Below are 19,319 nucleotides of genomic sequence, written 5' to 3'. Positions count from 1 at the left end.
CAGTGAATATGGGAGGGCAGATATTTCTTCAAGATTCTGGTTTCATTTTCTTCAGATATAAACACAGAAGTGGAATTGCTGGATCCTGTGGTAGTTCTATTTTTTTATTTAAATTAAATTAATTAACATATAGTGTATTATTAGCTTCTGAGGTAGACTTCAGTGGCTAGTTATTTTTTTTAATCTCTGGGAAAACCTCCATACTGTTTTCTATTAAGTAATATATCACTTCAGATCTTTCACCTAGGTTAAGTTTATTCCTAAGTATTTTATTGTTTTTATGCTAATATGAATGAGGTCATTTTTCTTTATTTCTTTTTCAGAGATTCTGTTATTAGTGTATACAAATGCAACTGATTCTACATGTTGATTTTTTTATATCCTGAAACTTTACAGAATTTGGCTAATTTTTTTGGTAGGGTCTTTAAGATTTTATATATATATATATATATATATATATAATCTTATAGTCATTCTATATATAGTCATATTATGATCTTATATATAGAAAAGGAAGATACTTCTTCCTTTCAAATTTGGATGCATTTTATTTCTTATTCTTGTCTTATTTCTCTATCTAGAACTTCTATGTTAGACAGTGGTTTTGAGCGTGCGTACCTTTGTCTTTTCCTGATGTTAGAGGAAAAGACTTCCGAGTGTCACCAGGGAGTATGATGTTGATCATATATGGCTTTTATTATGTTGAGGTATTACCTTCTGTACTCAGTTTGTTGAGTTTTTGCCATGAAAGGATATTACATTTTGTCAAATGTTCCTTCTGCATCTATTGAAATGATCATACGATTTTTACTTTTATTATATTAATGTAACGTGTCACCTTTATTGACTTGTATATGTTGAACTATCCTTACATCCCAGGGATAAATTCCACTTGATAATGGTTTATGGTCCTTTTAATTTATTGTTAAATTCTGTCTGCTAATGTTTTGTTGAGAATTTTTGTTTGTATATTCATCAGGGACATTGGTCTGTAATTTTATTGTAATATCCTTATCTGGCTTTGGTATTGGAATAATTCTGGTCTCATAAAATACATTTGGAAGTTTTCCTTCCTTTTCAACTTTTTGGAAGATTTTGAGGATTGGCATTAATTCTTCTTTAAATGTTTGGTAGAATTCACAAGGGAAGCCATCTGGTCTTGGGTTTTCCTTTATTTGGAGATTTTTGATTACTGATTCAATCTCCTTACTAATAATTGTAAACTGTTCAGCTCTTCTATTTCTTCATGATTCAGTTTCGGTAAGTTGTATGTTCCTAGTATTTATCTGCTCTGTCTAGGTTATCTCATTTGTTGGTGTATTCACTTATAATCCTTCCTATTACTGTGGTATCAGTGATAATATCTCCACTCTTATTTCTGATATTATTTTATCTATTAGATCTGAGAAGTTTTCCCTTGGCCATAAGCTGTGTCACCTTGGGGGCAGGTGATGTAAGTAAAGTAAAACTACTAGTTTTACCCTCTCCAATGAATCCAATTCATTTTTTTCTCTAATGGTGTGATGGAACTTCACTACTGAGAACCAAGACTTCCACAAAGGTTCTTTTGTGGGTGATTACCTAAAAGAATGTTTTCCAGGAGTTTCCATACAATAGCCAAGAGGGGCTGAAGACCATTCATGGACCACTGTAAGGTCCACAGCTGCAGCTGAGTTCTATTTGTCTATTGCTTGATGTATAGGTGGGCATGACTCCTCCCAGGTCATGTGCCATTTGGTGCTAGATCCCACAGCTCTTACAAAGGCACTTTTTTCCATGGATGAATGGTAAATTATTGTTTAGCAGAGGGAGGAGAGGACAAATGAGTGACATATTATTCAAATCAGCTAACACTAATATTATTCCATTTAAGCTATTATTCAACACATGATATGTCAGGCAAAAGGCCAATCACCTTGCTTACATATCCCAGTTAATATGCTGACAATAATTTGATGAAGCACACTGTATTATTATCTTTACTACTACTGTCAAATGAGAAAAATTAAAGAAGTTCGGTAACTTACCCAATACATACAACTATTCATAGAACTCACATCCAATTCTACTGGACCTTAAAAATGTTGAGACAAAACATAATGTGAGGTCTTTCTTAGCTTTCCAGTCTTCACTGCTCAAAGACCCTGTTCTCCCAAAGCTCATATCCTGGTAGAGAAAGCAGATAATAAGAGTGACTTAAGTTTTATTCTTGATTTTTTTTTAATATGTAATTCTGAGTAGTGGTAAATGCTGTGAATATTCAAGTGAGATAATTAGCTAAAGAGTACATGACACAAACCAAATGATCAGAATAACCTCTGAAGAAAAGCCTCTCTGAAGAAATTATATTTGAGCTTAGATCTGAATGGTGAAAAGATAACAGCCGTATAAAGGTCTGATGTAGACTGTTCCAGGTAAAGAAAGAGACCATGAATATACTTTAAGGGACGAACATTCAGGGCATATTTTAAAAACTGGAATAATCCAATGTGTCTGGACCATAGTAAACAAGTGAAAGAGTGTAAGAGGATGAGTTAGGGAAGTGAGCAAAGACCAGATCATGAAGGGCCTTATAGGCCAGGGGGAAGGGCATGGATTGTACACTAAATGAAATGGGAAGCCATTGAAGAGTTTGAAGCAAGAAAGTGATCTGATGTAAGTCATGTTAAATATAATTTATTATAAAGATATAGAAATAGAGATAGTAAGATATATCTCATCCTGGTTGCTAGGTGGCAAATGGAATAGGAGGAGCAAGAAGAGAAGCAAAAAGACTGACAAGGCTTTTGCCATGGCCCAAATGGAAGATGATGGTGGTTTTGACAGAGTAAATGAGAGAAGAGGACTTTATTACATACTTTGAATGTATATCAAATGTCCAAATGGCTGGATTTGCTAAAGGGTTAGATGCAGATAATTAAAAATTTTTTTTTTATGATAGTCACAGAGAGAGAGAGAGAGAGAGAGAGGCAGAGACCCAGGCAGAGGGAGAAACAGGCTCCATGCACCGGGAGCCCGACGTGGGACTTGATCCCGGGTCCCCAGGATCGCGCCCTGGGCCAAAGGCAGGCGCCAAACCACTGAGCCACCCAGGGATCCCCTACATGCAGATAATTTTAAAAGAGAAATCAGGGGTGACTGGATGGTTCAGCCAGTTGAGCAACTGACTGACTCTTGGTTCCAGCTCAGGTCTGATCTCAGAGTCATGAGATTGAGTGCCAGGTCAGGCTCCACGCTCATTGGGGAGTCTCTTGGGTTTCTGTTTCCCCTCCCTCTATCTCTCTCACCCCCACTCTTGAAAATAAATAAATAGATCTTAAAAAAAAAAGAAAAAGAAAAAGAAAGGACTGTATCTGAACTCCTATCTTCCATGGTTTTTCTGCTTAGAACTTCTATCTCAAATCACTATCTTCTCTTTCTGCTTATTCTTCATTCCTGCTCCTATAATATCTCTTGAAATGCAAATTAGTAGCAATTGCTCTCTTTTTATAGATTTTATTTATTTATTTGAGGTGGGGGATCAGAGGATGAGGAAGAGGGAGAAGGAGAGGAAAAAGCAGACTCTCCACTGCGCAGGGAGCCCAACTTGGGGCTCCATCCCAGGATCCCAGGATCATGACCCGAGCTGAAGTCAGATGCTTAACTGACTGAGCCACCCAGGCACCCCAATAGCAATTGCTTTTTTAACTGAAGGAAGAAAGTTTCAGTAAGGTGGAGAAGTAACATAGCAACTTTCCCATTAGCAGTTGGAGTTAATCATGACAAATCCATCTGTACATACTAGCAAGAAAATTTTCCATTGTCACATATATCCAGCTCTTATTCCTTTTTCAAACTATCACTACCAGTTCTCTCCTTAAATCATTAGTGACTTTCCTCCATATCACTTTCTCCCTGGAGATCAACTCTCACATGCCTATTCTTTAGCTGCCAGACCTTTATTTTTTTTATAATAAATTTATTTTTTATTGGTGTTCAATTTGCCAACATACAGAATAACACCCAGTGTTCATCCCATCAAGTGCCCCCCTCAGTGCCCGCCACCCAGTCACCCCCACCCCCCGCCCTCCTCCCCTTCCACCACCCCTAGTTCGTTTCCCAGAGTTAGGAGTCTCTAATGGTCTGTCTCCCTTTCTGCTATTTCCCACCCATTTCTTCTCCCTTCCCCTCTATCCCTTTCACTATTATTTATATTCCCCAAATTAATGAGAACATATAATGTTTGTCCTTCTCTGATTGACTTATTTCACTCAGCATAATACCCTCCAGGTCCATCCACGTCGAAGCAAATGGCGGGTATTTGTCATTTCTAATGGCTGAGTAATATTCCATTGTATACATAAACCACATCTTCTTTATCTTTTCATCTTTCGATGGACACCGAAGCTCCTTCCACAGTTTGGCTATTGTGGCCATTGCTGCTAGAAACATTGGGGTGCAGGTGTCCCGGCATTTCATTGCATCTGTATCTTTGGGGTAAATCCCCAACAGTGCAATTGCTGGGTCGTAGGGCAGGTCTATTTTTAACTCTTTGAGGAACCTCCACACAGTTTTCCAGAGTGGCTGCACCAGTTCACATTCCCACCAACAGTGTAAGAGGGTTCCCTTTTCTCCGCATCCTCTCCAACATTTGTGGTTTCCTGCCTTGTTAATTTTCCCCATTCTCACTGGTGTGAGGTGGTATCTCATTGTGGTTTTGATTTGTATTTCCCTGATGGCAAGTGATGCAGAGCATTTTCTCATGTGCTTGCTGGCCATGTCTATGTCTTCCTCTGTGAGATTTCTGTTCATGTCTTTTGCCCATTTCATGATTGGATTGTTTGTTTCTTTGGTGTTGAGTTTAATAAGTTCTTTATAGATCTTGGGAATTTTAAAAAGAAAACCATAGCTGAGGGCATCACAATGCCAGATTTCAGGTTGCACTACAAAGCTGTGGTCATCAAGACAGTGTGGTACTGGCACAAAAACAGACACACAGATCAATGGAACAGAATAGAGAACCCAGAAGTCGACCCTCAACATTACGGTCAACTAATATTTGACAAAGGAGGAAAGACTATCCACTGGAAGAAAGACAGTCTCTTCAGTAAATGGTGCTGGGAAAATTGGACATCCACATGCAGAAGAATGAAACTAGACCAGTCTCTTGCACCAGACACAAAGATAAACTCAAAATGGATGAAAGATCTAAATGTGAGACAAGATTCCATCAAAATCCTGGAGGAGAACACAGGCAACACCCTTTTTGAACTCGGCCACAGTAACTTCTTGCAAGATACATCCACAAAGGCAAAAGAAACAAAAGCAAAAATGAACTATTGGGACTTCATCAAGATAAGAAGCTTTTGCACAGCAAAGGATACAGTCAACAAAACTAAAAGACAACCTACAGAATGGGAAAAGATATTTGCAAATGACGTATCAGATAAAGGGCTAGTTGCCAGACCTTTAAAAGCCTCAAAAGCTGGTAAATTTTTTCATAACCTGCAATGTTTACAGGATAGATCTTAGACTCTTACAAATCATTGAGATAAAAATTTTATTTCTTTTTATTACATTTCAAAGTAAACTTCTGTAGGTAATAAACATTTTGGGTCATTCAAATGCTTATTATTGAAGATATCTAAATCAAGTTGACAAGATCTGGAAAGCTTTAAGTTTACATACAATAAAGTTGGTGTGGTTTTTTTTTAGTTTTATTTATTTATTTGAGAGAGATAATCTGTGAGTTGGAGGAGGGGCAGAAAAAGAGGGAGAGAGTCCCAAGCAGAATCCCTGGTGAGTGCAAAGCTCCTCACAGAGCTAAATCTCATGACCCTGAGATCATTACCTCAACCAAAATCAAGAATCCATCGTTTAACTGACTGAGCCACCTAAGCGCCGCATAAGTTGATAATTTTTAAAATCATGCTTAAACTACAATAAAATAACTGATGATGTCATACTAAATCCTTTACATTTGCTATTCCAGTCTGTTGAAATAATTGTAGAGGTATCTATTTTTTGTAAAAAAATTAGACTAGGAAAAAAAAATTAGACTAGGATAGGACCTAGGCTACCACATTATACATGAAGATATATCCCAGATAAGTTATAGAAGACAAATATAAAAAACAAAATTAAAGGAGAAAAAGATTATATATGTTGACATTATTGTAACTTTGGAAAGAGAAGATCTAATGACAACACAAAACACGGAGACACAAGGTAGAAATTGATACATGTTACCACATTATAAAAATTTCTACATAAGAAAATAAACTTTTTTAAAAGGAAAAATTGAAATGAAAGTATTTGAAATATATATAACATCCAAAATACCTCAATAATTCCTATAATTTAATATTTAAAAAAAAAGGAATTAACTGAACCCAACAGAAAAAAAAATGTGCATCAAAATACACAAGAGGAAATAAAAATGTCAATACATCTACAAAAGAATTTTGACTAAGAATAGAGAAAATGAAAATAAAATACACACCATTTTTCACTCATTACATTGGAAAAAATATTAAAATTATAGTACCAATGAATATGTGTAAAGATAGATATTCTTCTTTTTAAAGTTGTATTTATTTATTTACTCATGAGAGACACACAGAAAGAGAGGCAGAGACATAGACAGAGGGAGAAGCAGACTCCTTGTGGGAAGCCTGATGCAGAACTCAATCCCAGGACCCCAGGATCATGACGACCTGGGCTGAAGGCAGATACTCAAACACTGAGCCACCCAGGCACCCCAAGATAGATATTCTTATAAACTCTGGATGAAAATGTAAATTGTTAGGGACAATATGGATGGCTTTTGTCTGTATTAATAAAATAAAACATCACACACACACACACACACACACACACACACACACAGATTTCCTTCTACCCAATAATAGGCCGATATCTTCATGAAAGGCAAAAGGCATGAACAAGGTTTTCTGTGTAACACGACTGTACGAAGCAAACATAAATGTCCATCAACCATTGAATGGTCAAACTGTAGAAAAGTAAGCAGTAATTTATAGGGTGTGAAGACATTCAATGAACTCCCAGAGATTCTATAAAGAGAACATTACATTTCAATACATATAATATTGTTCATGTTTTAAAAATTGACTATTTCTTTTGTTTTGCATGTACATATATGTATGAAATGTGTCTTAAAGTTTAGCAAAAGCATATATCAAATATCTACTCATGGTCAATGCTGAGAAAGCAAGTGATAGGAGGTAGATGAAGCTACCAAAAATGACTTTTGTTTTATCTGTCTTATTTACATCTTTTGCAATGAGAACATATTTATATATAAGTTAATTAACTAAATTAAAAAAATAAAATAAGTAACTGGAGGAAACTTCTTAGGTTTAAACCAGAGAAATAGGGATCCCTGCATGGCTCAGCGGTTTAGTGCCTGCCTTTGGCCCAGGGCATGATCCTGAAGTCCCAGGATCAAGTCCCACACTGGGCTCCCCGCATGGAGCCTGCTTCTACCTCTGCCTATTTTTCTGCCTCTCTCTCTCTGTGTCTCTCATGAATAAAAAAATAAAATCTTTAAAAAAATAAACCAGAGAAATAAATCATTGTCAGACTTTACCCAACAATCACATTTTTTTCAAAAAGAAGCACTAAATCTATACCCAAGCACAGATTTCAACATCCATATGTTGAGATGCTGAAAATAAAATGAAATCCAGAATAAAAAAATCACAGGATGTGTTCATCTTTATTTCATTCTGAATTAGTAAACATGTGATAATATATAAATTACTCTCATTATTAACTTTGTTCATTTGAAATCTTTGAAAGATGATATGAAGAAAATCTTTGAAAGATGATATAAAGAAAAGAGAAATAAGATATATTTCTGAGTTTCTCTTATAACATATAGTTCAAAAAGAAACATGAGAGAAATCTAATTAGCAGTAACTGTAAAAATCCAGTCTTGAGTACAAGTCCAAGTACATCTTGCAATCAGTACAATCAATACAAGTGGTAAGTATGACTTGAGTCAAGTGCAGGAGCAGATGTGACTCCTGTGGTTTTTCTTTCATCATTTATAGACACCATTTCAGACTATATGACAAAGTTTTAAAACTCATAATCCAAATCCAAAAAGAGATTACAAAAAGATCACCATTATTAAATAGGTAAAACTTTAGCCATATATAAGACCAAAAACATGGTTTTGGACCTATAATTTTTAACTTCAGAGGTCAAAATTATTTTTTTAATTTTTTATTTAAATTCAATTTGCCAAAGTGTAGTATAACACCCAGTGCTCATTCCATCAAGAGCCCTCCTTAATGCCCATCACCCAGTTGTCCATCCTCCCCACCCTCTTTGCCTTCTGCATCCCTTTGTTTCCTAGAGTTAGGAGTCTCTCATGGTTTGTCTCCTCTGAATTTTCTCCACCCAGTTTCCCTCTTTTCCCTTATAACAGAGGTCAAAATTAAACCAAGAAAACAATCAAGTAATGTTTTATTTTTGCTCTACATCCCCACATATACTGAAGAAAACAAAGCATTAGGGCAGTGGAAAGCCCTTTAAGCATTTATTAAGAACTAACCAATTATCCATCTATATATTGTTCAGGTATCATATGCGATTAAAAGGAAAAGACATAATTTTCCAGAAGCAAGTTATTAATGTGAACAATTTTACCCATACCAAAAAAAAAATTAGAATTGTTCATGTGCCCCAAGTCTTAATACTATAATCAGAATTTTATTAGTGTTATTGTTCAAGTTTATTTTATTGAACTAAAGGCTAAACAGGTACTTCCAGGGACACCTAGCAAGTGATAGATTTTTATGGAACACCTACTGGATGTAATACTCCAAGGTAAGCATAGAGAAAATGGTGTTATAAACATTGTAAACAAGATCAAGATATAGTCCATGCTTATTTGAAGTTTAAAGTCTAAAGGAGAATATAAATATAAAACAGTTAATGTCAGTGATGGCTGGTTAATGACATATATTATGCTGAACGTAAACAATTGGTGACTCTACCTATTCAAAAGATGTGAACTGAGGTCAGTGAAGGACTACCTGAATTAAGGACATTTAAGTTAAATTGTGAAGGATTAGTAGGAATAGCTGGATAAAGGAGTGGATGGAAGAGTGCAGAAAAGTATTTTCCAAACAGGGAAGAGCATGTGTGAGGATCCTGAGGCAGACAAGAGGACAATATGGGAAGATGACCAGAGATCACAGCTCAAGAGAGAGCATTGCAAGAGATAAAGCTGTTGGGGCACCTGGGTGGCTCAGTGATTGAGCATCTGCTTTTGGCTCAGGTTGTGATCCCAGGGTCCTGGGATCGAGTCCCACATCAGGCTCCACATAGGGAGCCTGCTTCTCCCTCTGCCTGTCTCTGCCCCTCTCTCTGTGTGTCTCATGAATAAATAAATAAAATCTAAAAGAGAGAGAGAAAGAGAAATGAAGCTATTGAGGTGGCTGGTCTCAGATCCCATAGAGCTTTATAGACCACATTAAGGATTTTGGATCTAAAGAGCAATTAGAAGTCCTTGAAAGTGTTTTAATTAGAAAAACAATAAAATAAATGTGTACTATTATAAAGATATTTTGATTATTGTATGAAGACTGATCTGAGGGGATCAGTAGTACACGTGGGAAAATTAAAGAGGAGGTTTTTACAAGATCCACGTAGAGGTAGCTCAGCTATGGTGAAGATGCTTGGGATGAAGAGATCAAAGAGACTGCTGTGTAGGTGGAACGAATCGGATTGAGTATGTGGAAATGGGAGATAAAGAAGGTGATGTTCATAATATCTCACAGATTTTGGTACAGCTTCTAGACACTCCTGGTTTACTTAGCTTTGCAATGCAGCACCTGTGAAGAGCATTTGAGAGATCATTTGGATAATATCCTGCAGTCATCAGGAAAATTTATACTCTGGAGGCAATCTCCAAGGATTCCTAGAAAGTTTTCTGTGGAATTAGTCCTTGAAAGAAGCTTGTGAATCTGTGCCTGAGAGCACTGATATTAGCTGTGTGCTCTAGAAATGCTGAGAGAAACAACTCTAAGCCAAAGGAGGAAGTAAGGATCATTGTCTCTGAGAACCCCACAAGAATGACAGGGAGTTCAGAGGATGCCAGTAATCCCAGGGGAAGAGCATTTGTATCACAATCCTTTGCTAAGTATTTCTGGGGAAAAAGAAGTTGTTTTCTATAAAAGCTCCCTAGAAGATGCCACTAATCACCTACTGATGGAGTTGGAATCCCGGAAATTCTGGATCAAGATTTGAGCCATGATAATTTTAAATCATTCTCTAATTATTAGTAACAGAAATCTCAAAAAGAGTAAAATATGATGTGGGATGCCTAGGGGCTCAGTCGGTTGAGCATCCAACTTTTGGTTTTGGCCCAGGTCATGATCTCATGGGTCATGGGATGGAGCGCCATAATGAGCTCTGCACTCAGCCGGGAGTCTGCTTGAAAGATTCTCTCCCTCTATTCTTCCCCCCACTTGTTTCTCTCTCTCTCAAATATATTTTAAAAAATCTTAAAAAAAGTGAAATATAGTGTAGGCATCTAGTTGATTTTGCCCATGTAAGAATACTAGAATTAAATATAGGCATAATAATAATAATATATATTGCATAAGAAATGCACACACACACAGAGTTAGAAATATTTACTAAGATACACATCCATATAGTATGTCCTGGCTCCTTTGTTATGTAACCCCCCAATTAAATATTTTATTAGCAGATGATAATTTTTTTCTAGGTTCCTCCTTTGAGATACATTTTAAAAGAGAACTCTTAAGCTTCTGGGAGTTATCTTTTGTCCTATAGCTAATCTCTTAATAAGACCAATTTAGCTGTAATATAAATGGTAATGCATAGCATTCTAGTCACTGCACAATTCTGAACTTGCTCAGAGATTGCATTTGAGCACACTGGCCTTACCCGTGGGCAGAGTTGATTAAAAGACATTTGGTATGGTTTCAGAACCACAGAAAAGACTCAGGTTTTTGACCCTTGTTAAGTGTTCTGGAAGAATTATCTAAGACCTTGTCAACCCTTAAGAGAGCCTATTGTATGTAAGAAGTGCCTTAGACATAGTATCTGCCCTTACAATCTATCTGAGGAATACAGAAGTCAGATGTGGGTAAAATGCATAACAATAACAGGGTTACATTTGCAAAATAGGAAATCATCATAAAATGAAAAGTATAAATGACAATTAGAATGAGCTAGAGCATCACCTATGAATAAGGTGCATTACTAGATGTGAAACAATAATAATATCCCATTTTAATTTCTTGAATTGTCTATTTCTTTTTTTTTTTTTTTTTTTACAAACTCATACTATCATTATGGGTTTAATTTCATTTGCCACTGTTGAGTGGCCTGCCATTTGGAATGAGTTTGCATTCCATCCGTTGCAAATGAAGGATTTGCAAGTGGCGTGATTCCATATTATCTTAAGGCTTTAAGGTGTCACTAGCCTTTAGTTTACTCTAACTAAAGACCTTTTTACCAGAATCCTGCCTGATGCCAATTTTCATTCAATCTTCATAAATGTTTTTTAATACAATAGTGCACAAATTCTTCTTTAAGTACTGAACATGCCAAAAGAGGTATTTGTTTTTCTGCTTCTCTTCTCCCATATTTAAACATGTTACGTAAATATGTCCACACCTAAATCTGTCCCATCTTGTTGATCCATTTTTAAAATTCACACCTTGTCTTGTATAAACGCAACCCAGCCATGAAAGTAATTTGTTTGTGAGTCATAACCTTGCAAACATTGAAGTAATTGTAAAAGCATCTCTTGTTAGTGTGCAATTAGGGTATTAAGTTCGATATCATGCTGCATTATATTTAAGAAAAAGGGTTATAAAGGGTTTTATTTCTTAATGCTCAATAACATTTAATCACAAACACATACTAAGATAAAGCTAAGTATATATTCATTTCAACACTTACAAAAATAATTAGTTTTCCTGGGTATATCACAGCAGATGGAGCTGTTTTCTTAAAGAATATGTATAGAGCATGTTAACTGAATAGGTGCCTATAGGCATACCACAGTACAATAGAATGGTCTGTGTATTTGATTAGCATGATATTTTTAAACGAAGCTCTCATCTTCAATATTAAAAAATGATCTATTGTAAAACAATGAATTTGAACAAAATATAGCTTTAGAGTTCAACTCTCTCTATATCTGGCAGTGACTCAGAAACTGTATAATTCGAGTGCAAAGGTGTATTTGCCTTTGTAACCCTATTTAGTATGATCTGATGGTATCCCTCTACTTCACAGAGTAGAAAGACCAAGAACTGAATTTCTTCTAGAAATCTATAAAACAGGCTAAGTTCTAAGGTGCACATTATCTGCCAAAACTCTCCTGATACAGCAGTGTCTCAAGCCAACTGCTGAACTTTTGGTAGCAGAAGAAGATACTTCTCCTCCCATGTAATCTCATTTAATGACTCTTCCCTCTCACTCACTTACTCTACACTGACTGTCCTTAATATCTGTCAAAGCGATCCCTTGTTCGTCTTTGCTCCATTACAAATATTTCCTAAATTGGATTTGTTACCATTTCTTACCATTTCTTGAAATATTTCCTAATTGATCTACTAATTTCTGGCTTAATTCTCTTCCAATTCATTCGTTACTCATTCAAACACAAATCTCATCATGTGATTCTGCTTAACATATTCTAATGATCTCCTTAATAACTCCAGTACTCCAGAGTAACACTTCTATTTATTAGCTTTAAGTTGCACTCTTTTCAAAGCTCCTTTTCCATGATCATGCCCACTTTATGCCTACACTCAGACACCTTCTGCTCTAACTTCTCTAAACATGCTGTGCTCTCCAATTTAGAGCCCTCTGCTGGGAATGCTATTCAAAAGTTAGCTCAAGTATATCCTCTTTCCTGAAGATTCCTTAGAAAGTGTGTGCTATAGGAATGTGGGATGTGGTAAAAAGCTTGCTCTGCAGAGCAGTTGGTGTTTGAAAGTGCTGGTATCAAATTCTAATTATCTGGCTAGTTGTGTGATCCAGAAAACCTGGTTGGTCCCCTCACATAACAGTCAACCATCTCCACCCTGGCTATATGGGTGCTGCCATCAAGGAAAAGGACAAGTAGTCAATGCTTGAGCACCCATGGTCCATTGTGCTCTTGCTGTGACAATTTTTCTTTTTATTGAGCTATAATTGGCATAGAGCATTAAGTAGGTTAAGGTGTACAACATGTTGATTTCAAACACATATATTGCAATATGTATAATTACCAGTGAAACATTAGCTAGCATCATCATTTCATATAATTTTCATTTCTTTTTTGTGGTAAGAACATTTAGAATCTAGTCTCTTAGCAACTTTGAAGTATGTAATATAGTGTTGTTAACTATAATCACAATCCAGAATTTATTCATCTACTAACTGCAAATTTGTACCCTTTGACTAACATCTCCCCACAATTCTGAGAAAGAAGAAGAAAGCTGGAAACATCACACTTCCTAATTTCAAAGCCATAGTAGTCAAAACAGTATAGTACTGGCATAAAAACAAACACAGAGGCCAAAGGAAAAGAACGAGGAGTCCAGAAATAAACACTGCATGTCAAAAACTTATTTGACATGGGAGCCAAGAATACTCAGTGGGGAAAGGATGGTCTCTTCAATAAATGATGTCGGAAAAAAATGGATAAACACATGCATAAAAATGAAATTAGATCTCTATTTCACATCACTCACAAAGTTCACTCAAAAAGGATTCAAGACTTAAGCATAAGACCTGAAACCATAAAACTCCTTGAAGAAACCATAGGGAAAGTGCTCCTGGACATTGGTATTGGCAATGTGTTTTTTTTTTTAATATAATGCCAGAAACACAAGCAATAAAAGCAAAAATCAACAAAAGGGACTGCATCAAACTAAAAGTCTCTTCACAGCAGAAGAAACAATCACCAAATGAAAAAAGAACCAACAGAATGGGAGAAAATAATTACAATTATAATATATCTGATAGGGGGGTAATATCCAAAATATATAAGAAACTCATACAACTCCAAAACAAAATAATAATATTAATTAATTAAATAATTGTTTAAAATTTAAAAATTGGGCAAGGGAACTAACATTCTTTTTCCAAAGAAGATATACAAATGGCTACTAACACCCGTTTAGTACTTTATAAAAAGGTTCACTACCAAAAGAAAAAGTGCACTACATCACTAATCATCAGGGAAATGCAAATCAAACCACAGTGAGATATCTCCTCACACTTGGCTGTGACAATTTGCAAGCTTGCCAGCCTGTCATCCTTCAGGGCTTTGCCCACGGTTTAATCCGGTCTTGCCATACCTGGACTATAGTTCACTCTGCTCCCTCTTAGCCGTACTGGATTCCTACAAATCATTTCTAGTACTTCTTCTTGCCTACTGCCTGTGTTTGGCCATACAGCCCAATCTTTAACCTTGGTCTGCTCTTTAAATTGATATAGATATATACATGGAGAGAAAGTGATGGCAAAACACACATTTTTGATGTATGAAAGTATCGTCTACTTCAACTATAGTTTTTACCCACATTAATTTGACAAGTTTGTATTGCCCCGCATCTCTCTGGCGTAATCTCCCTCTGTCTCCTCACCATGGCACTCATAGGGCATTCTATCTAAATCACATAATAGCAATAATTGTAATTCATGGTACACTTACTCTGTAGTAGTCAAAATACAAGACATTTTGTATATATTGTATTATTTCACTTCCCCACAGTCCCAGGAGTAGGTATTACTTGAACCACCTTATAGTTGAGGAAACGAAAGTGGAGAGGTTGAGTGCTTGCCCAGTCACACCTTATAAGCACAGTATGGCTGCACACACATACAAAGTCAAGCCAGAGAAAGGTAGAAGAATAGATAATAGTGTCTGTGTGTGTTTCTTTTTTCCCTGTCTTCCTACCTTGATAGAAGCGCGAACTCTTCTCACTGTAGCATTCCGTGTGTGTGTGTGTGTGTGTGTGTGTGTGTGTGTGTAATAAGGAAGGGGTAATCAGAGAGACGAGAGAAGTTAAAATTAAGAAGAAAAAGAGCATACCTTAGAGGGACTTATAGAGCACATCCCTCTACTTTGAGTATTTGACATGACACATCTGACCTAAAATCTCTCACCCAACCTATATCTTCCAATCACATCTAGATCCTGGCCCCAAATCAGAAAGGCCCAAATTTCCATGGGAATGTCTGCTGTCCAGACCCAAGAAATGACTGTTACATACAGGTCAGGCCAGGTGCCTTAATCCTGAGTGGTAGGTTCAAAACAAATTGGAGCCTGGGGAGACAGAAAACGGGAATCAAGAATATTACCAATGAATGGATCATTAGCTGCTTTGCTGAATTAAAGAATTTCGTAAGAAAAATTTTTGGCCAGAAATTTTTTTTTTGGCCAGGAATTTTGAAAGAGGTGACAACAGGATATGAACAGTACTCTGCCAGAATTCAAAAGGAAGTTAACTGCAGGAAGCTTTATCTCTCTGCAGTTGGAAGGAAAGATTGAAAGAAGAAAAAAACTGGACAAGCTACAACTGTTTCCTTCAAGAATAGGGCCTTAAGAAAAGTTCTGTGCTGTGAAAACTAATCATTATAATAATACAGTTACTGTTTAATAAATACTTACTTTGTGCAAGGTACTTTGCCATCCTGATCTCATTAACCTTACAATAACCTCATAAAATGGGTAATATTATCCTTCTTTCATATGTAACAAAATCACGGCTGCAAAAGATTGGGTAGCCTGCCACATGAATCAGAGTTCTCCAGAGAAACAGAATATATATATATATAATTATACATTATATAATATTTAAATATATATAATATAAATATATATTTGAATGTATGGAAAGAGGTTTATTATAAAGAATTTACTTCACATGACTATGGAAGTTGACAAGTTCCAAGATCTGCAGTCAACCACCTGGAGACTCACAAGAAGAACCTAAGAACCTAGAGCATAATTCTGGTCCAAAGGCCTGCAGGCTCAAGACCCAAGAAAAGCCAATGTTTCAGTTCAGGTCTGAAGACAGAAAGAAAAAAAAAAAAAAAAAACAATGTCACAGCCTTAAGACAATCAAGCAGTAGGAATTTCCTCTTATTAGGGGAAAGTCAGCTTTTTTGGTTATTCAGGTCTTCAACTGATTTGATGAGTCCCACCCAGATTAGAGATGGCAATCTGCTTTACTCAGTCTACTGATGTAAATGTCAAACTCATTCAAACTTTTTCTCACAGAAGTATCCAGAACAGTATTTGATCAAATATATAAGTACCTTATGACCCAGTGAAGTTAACACAGAAAATTAACCATCATTTGCCTAAAAATACCTAATTTTTAAGTGCTGGAAATGGGATTTAAATCCAGGTCTGTCCTCTTCAAAAGCGGACAGTTATTCATCTATGCCAGAAACGTGGTACCACAGAATTATCTAGAATGTGTGATTTTGTTACTTAGAAGATCTGTGCCAAGATTACAGGAAAATTAGTCAATGAGTAGTTTACACATGTGCACACAATAACACACACACATAATTTTAGAACATTAGCTAGATTTGTAAACACATTTAACTTTTGTACTTGAAACATATTAGGTGTGATGGAGCTGCAATGCCTTGGAAAAGGAGAAAAGGACCTGTAGTGCCAAAGGTGCTGTGGAGTGGGAGAAACCAACCACCTGGGTTTTTTTGCAGTAATAAGGCAGGACCACTTTCTCAATGGCAAATTCTACTACCTCAAATAAATCATTGGTTAGTTTGATTATACTCAAATCAAGAGCAAAACTTAGTTTGAAAATCATTCTCCCTTATACTTACAATGGTATCTTTCTTGAAATGTCTCAAGAGAAAAGGGATAATCACATTTTTTGGCTAAAATAAGGAAGTCAACCCCCCCAAATACAGGTGAACAGTAATCATATTCTATCCAGGACAACTTAATGACTTACTGGAAATCAAACATCAGGAATATATTAAGGAATTAGCTCCCTAAAATTATAAGTCAATTCTATTTTGTTCCTGTGGTTTCATGTGACATTATATTCTCCAAGAGGGGAAGCATAATGCTCAAAATGTGCCTGGTTCAGGATGTATCTGCATGTATAGAAATTATAACCTCCTGTTAAATGAAAGCTATTTATATATGAATGCTGTTCACAAAACACACTAACTGATATAACCATATGCCCTTTCCTTGATGTAGTTTGGCTAACCAAGTGTAGGCTATTTTTAAACCTGTCTGAGGCTTTATGAACAAATCAGTAAGCTTCTAATTCCATTGAAATCCAATGATAACCCTTCAAGATTTCTTCAGCATCAGAGGATTCTAAGAGACAAAAAAAGAGGACATTCTTGATTACTGAAAGAATAAAATCCAACAAATTGGGAGCAGTTTGGTTCCTAGGAAGACTGGGTGTCTGAGGACTAATAATCAGTTAATATATGCTATTTCTTAAAAAAGATACTCTAAGGTTCTGTACATCATCTAATTTGCAGAAATTTGCTGAGTCAAGCAGACCTGAACCAGCATACTTGAGCTTCTTTTGCTTTCTTTGGAGGAGTATCATGTGGTAAAATATTTAAAATAGAAGCCCTGAAAACTGTTTTAATATTTTACTAAATATGTGGTTGAAGGTTACTGTTCTGAATTTATATAAAGGTAAAATAGAGTTGGGAGTCAAAATGTAATGACTCACTCTTTTATAGAAAAGGAAACTATAGACTAAATGGGACAGCCACAGACTAAGAGTGGGACTTGAACTCTAAACTCCATCCTGGGCCTGTCATGGACTGTGACACCACCCAAGACCTTGTCCTTGGTCCTTTTTATATATAGCACCTAAAATGAGGATTAATAGTTACTTCACTGCCTATGTCTCTGCCTCTCTCTCTGTGTGTGTGTGTGTGTGTGTGTGTGTGTGTGACTATCATAAATAAATTTAAAAAAATAGTTACTTCATATTTCAAATGAATGCTATGATGATTCTATAAAGAAATACCAAAGAGAATGGATGAGAAAACATTTGCAGTGACAACAGAAAAAGACTGGACATAAGAAAGTAAATCAGAATAAAATGTCAGCACTAAAGATCTTGATTAAGAAAGGTAAGCAGAGCAAAATATGGAATAGAATCAAAAGAGAGCAAAACCCAAGATTCCCAAATTATACTAATTATAGATGTGATGACAAGGAGAATTAGAAGCTCCTGGGAACCTTCTTACACTGTTAGTGGGAAAGCAAACTGGTACAGCCACTCTGGGAAAGAGTTTGGAGATTGTTTAAAGAGTTAAAGAGAACTACCTTAAACCCAGCAATTGCACTACTAGGTATTTACCCAAAGGTTACAAAAATACTGATTTGAAGGGACACAGTCACCTCAATGTTTATACCAGGAATGTCCACAATAGCCAAATTATGGAAGGAACCCAGAGGTCCAACAACTGATAAATGGATAAAGAAGATGTGATATGGTGGGATATTACTCAGCCATCAAAAATGAATGAAATCTTGCCATTTGCAATGACATGGATGGAGCTAGAGTGTATTATGCTAAGCAAAATAAGTCAGGGAAAGACAAATACCACATGATTTCACTCATATGTGGAATTTAAGCAACAAAACAGATGAACGTAAGGGAAAGGGGAAAAAAAAAAAGATAGGGAGGCAAACCAGAAGAGACTCTTAATGATAGAGAAAAAGTTGAGGGTTGCTGGAAGGGAGGTGGGTGGGGGATGGGCTAAATGGGTGGTGAGTATTAAGGAGGGCACTTGTGATGAGCACTGGGTACTATATGTAAATGATGAATCACTAAATTCTACTCCTGAAACTAATATTATACTACATGTCAACTAACTTGAATTTAGATAAAAACTTATAGTATTAAAAAAATAGAAGTTCTAGATAGAAAATTTAATGCTTAAGAGGAAAAACTGCAAAAATGTAGTATGAAAAAGGGGAATAGAAAAGGTCTGTTTGGTGCTATCTGGTGTCCACTGATTTTCCAAAAGACCCTGAAGAGAAAAGGAAAGATCCTCAGGCACACAATAATCAGTAGCATATTTACATCCCTGTATCTTTATGTGTTAAAGCATGTTTACTTCTTTCTCTCATTTGCTATAAGAGAGCAGACCAAGAATCTTAAAATATTTTTTGTAGAATTATAAACAGGAAACAATGCAAAGAAGTTAGCAATTGACCATGTAGGGATTAGGTTATGAAACTTTGACTAAAAAGACACTGGAAATATTTCCAAGACACATTTTTGCAATAATTCAAATGTCAGGGTTGT

At 36.0% G+C, this 19,319-nt stretch overlaps 1 long non-coding RNA gene across 1 annotated transcript in view; it reads right to left on the bottom strand.

Annotated features, from left to right (window-relative positions):
• Positions 1-19,319, bottom strand: part of LOC111091754 — a 42,311-nt gene that overhangs the window by 17,404 nt on the left and 5,588 nt on the right. The window contains exon 2 of the long non-coding RNA XR_005376051.1: positions 2,028-2,166. This is a non-coding gene — a long non-coding RNA (uncharacterized LOC111091754). The remainder of the gene's footprint in view (positions 1-2,027; positions 2,167-19,319) is intronic.

This window comes from Canis lupus, chromosome 22, assembly GCF_011100685.1.
Source record: "Canis lupus familiaris isolate Mischka breed German Shepherd chromosome 22, alternate assembly UU_Cfam_GSD_1.0, whole genome shotgun sequence".
Taxonomy (NCBI): domain Eukaryota; kingdom Metazoa; phylum Chordata; class Mammalia; order Carnivora; family Canidae; genus Canis; species Canis lupus.
The sequence above is the reverse complement of the archived record's forward strand: the minus strand, read 5'-3'. Positions and strand labels throughout refer to the sequence as shown.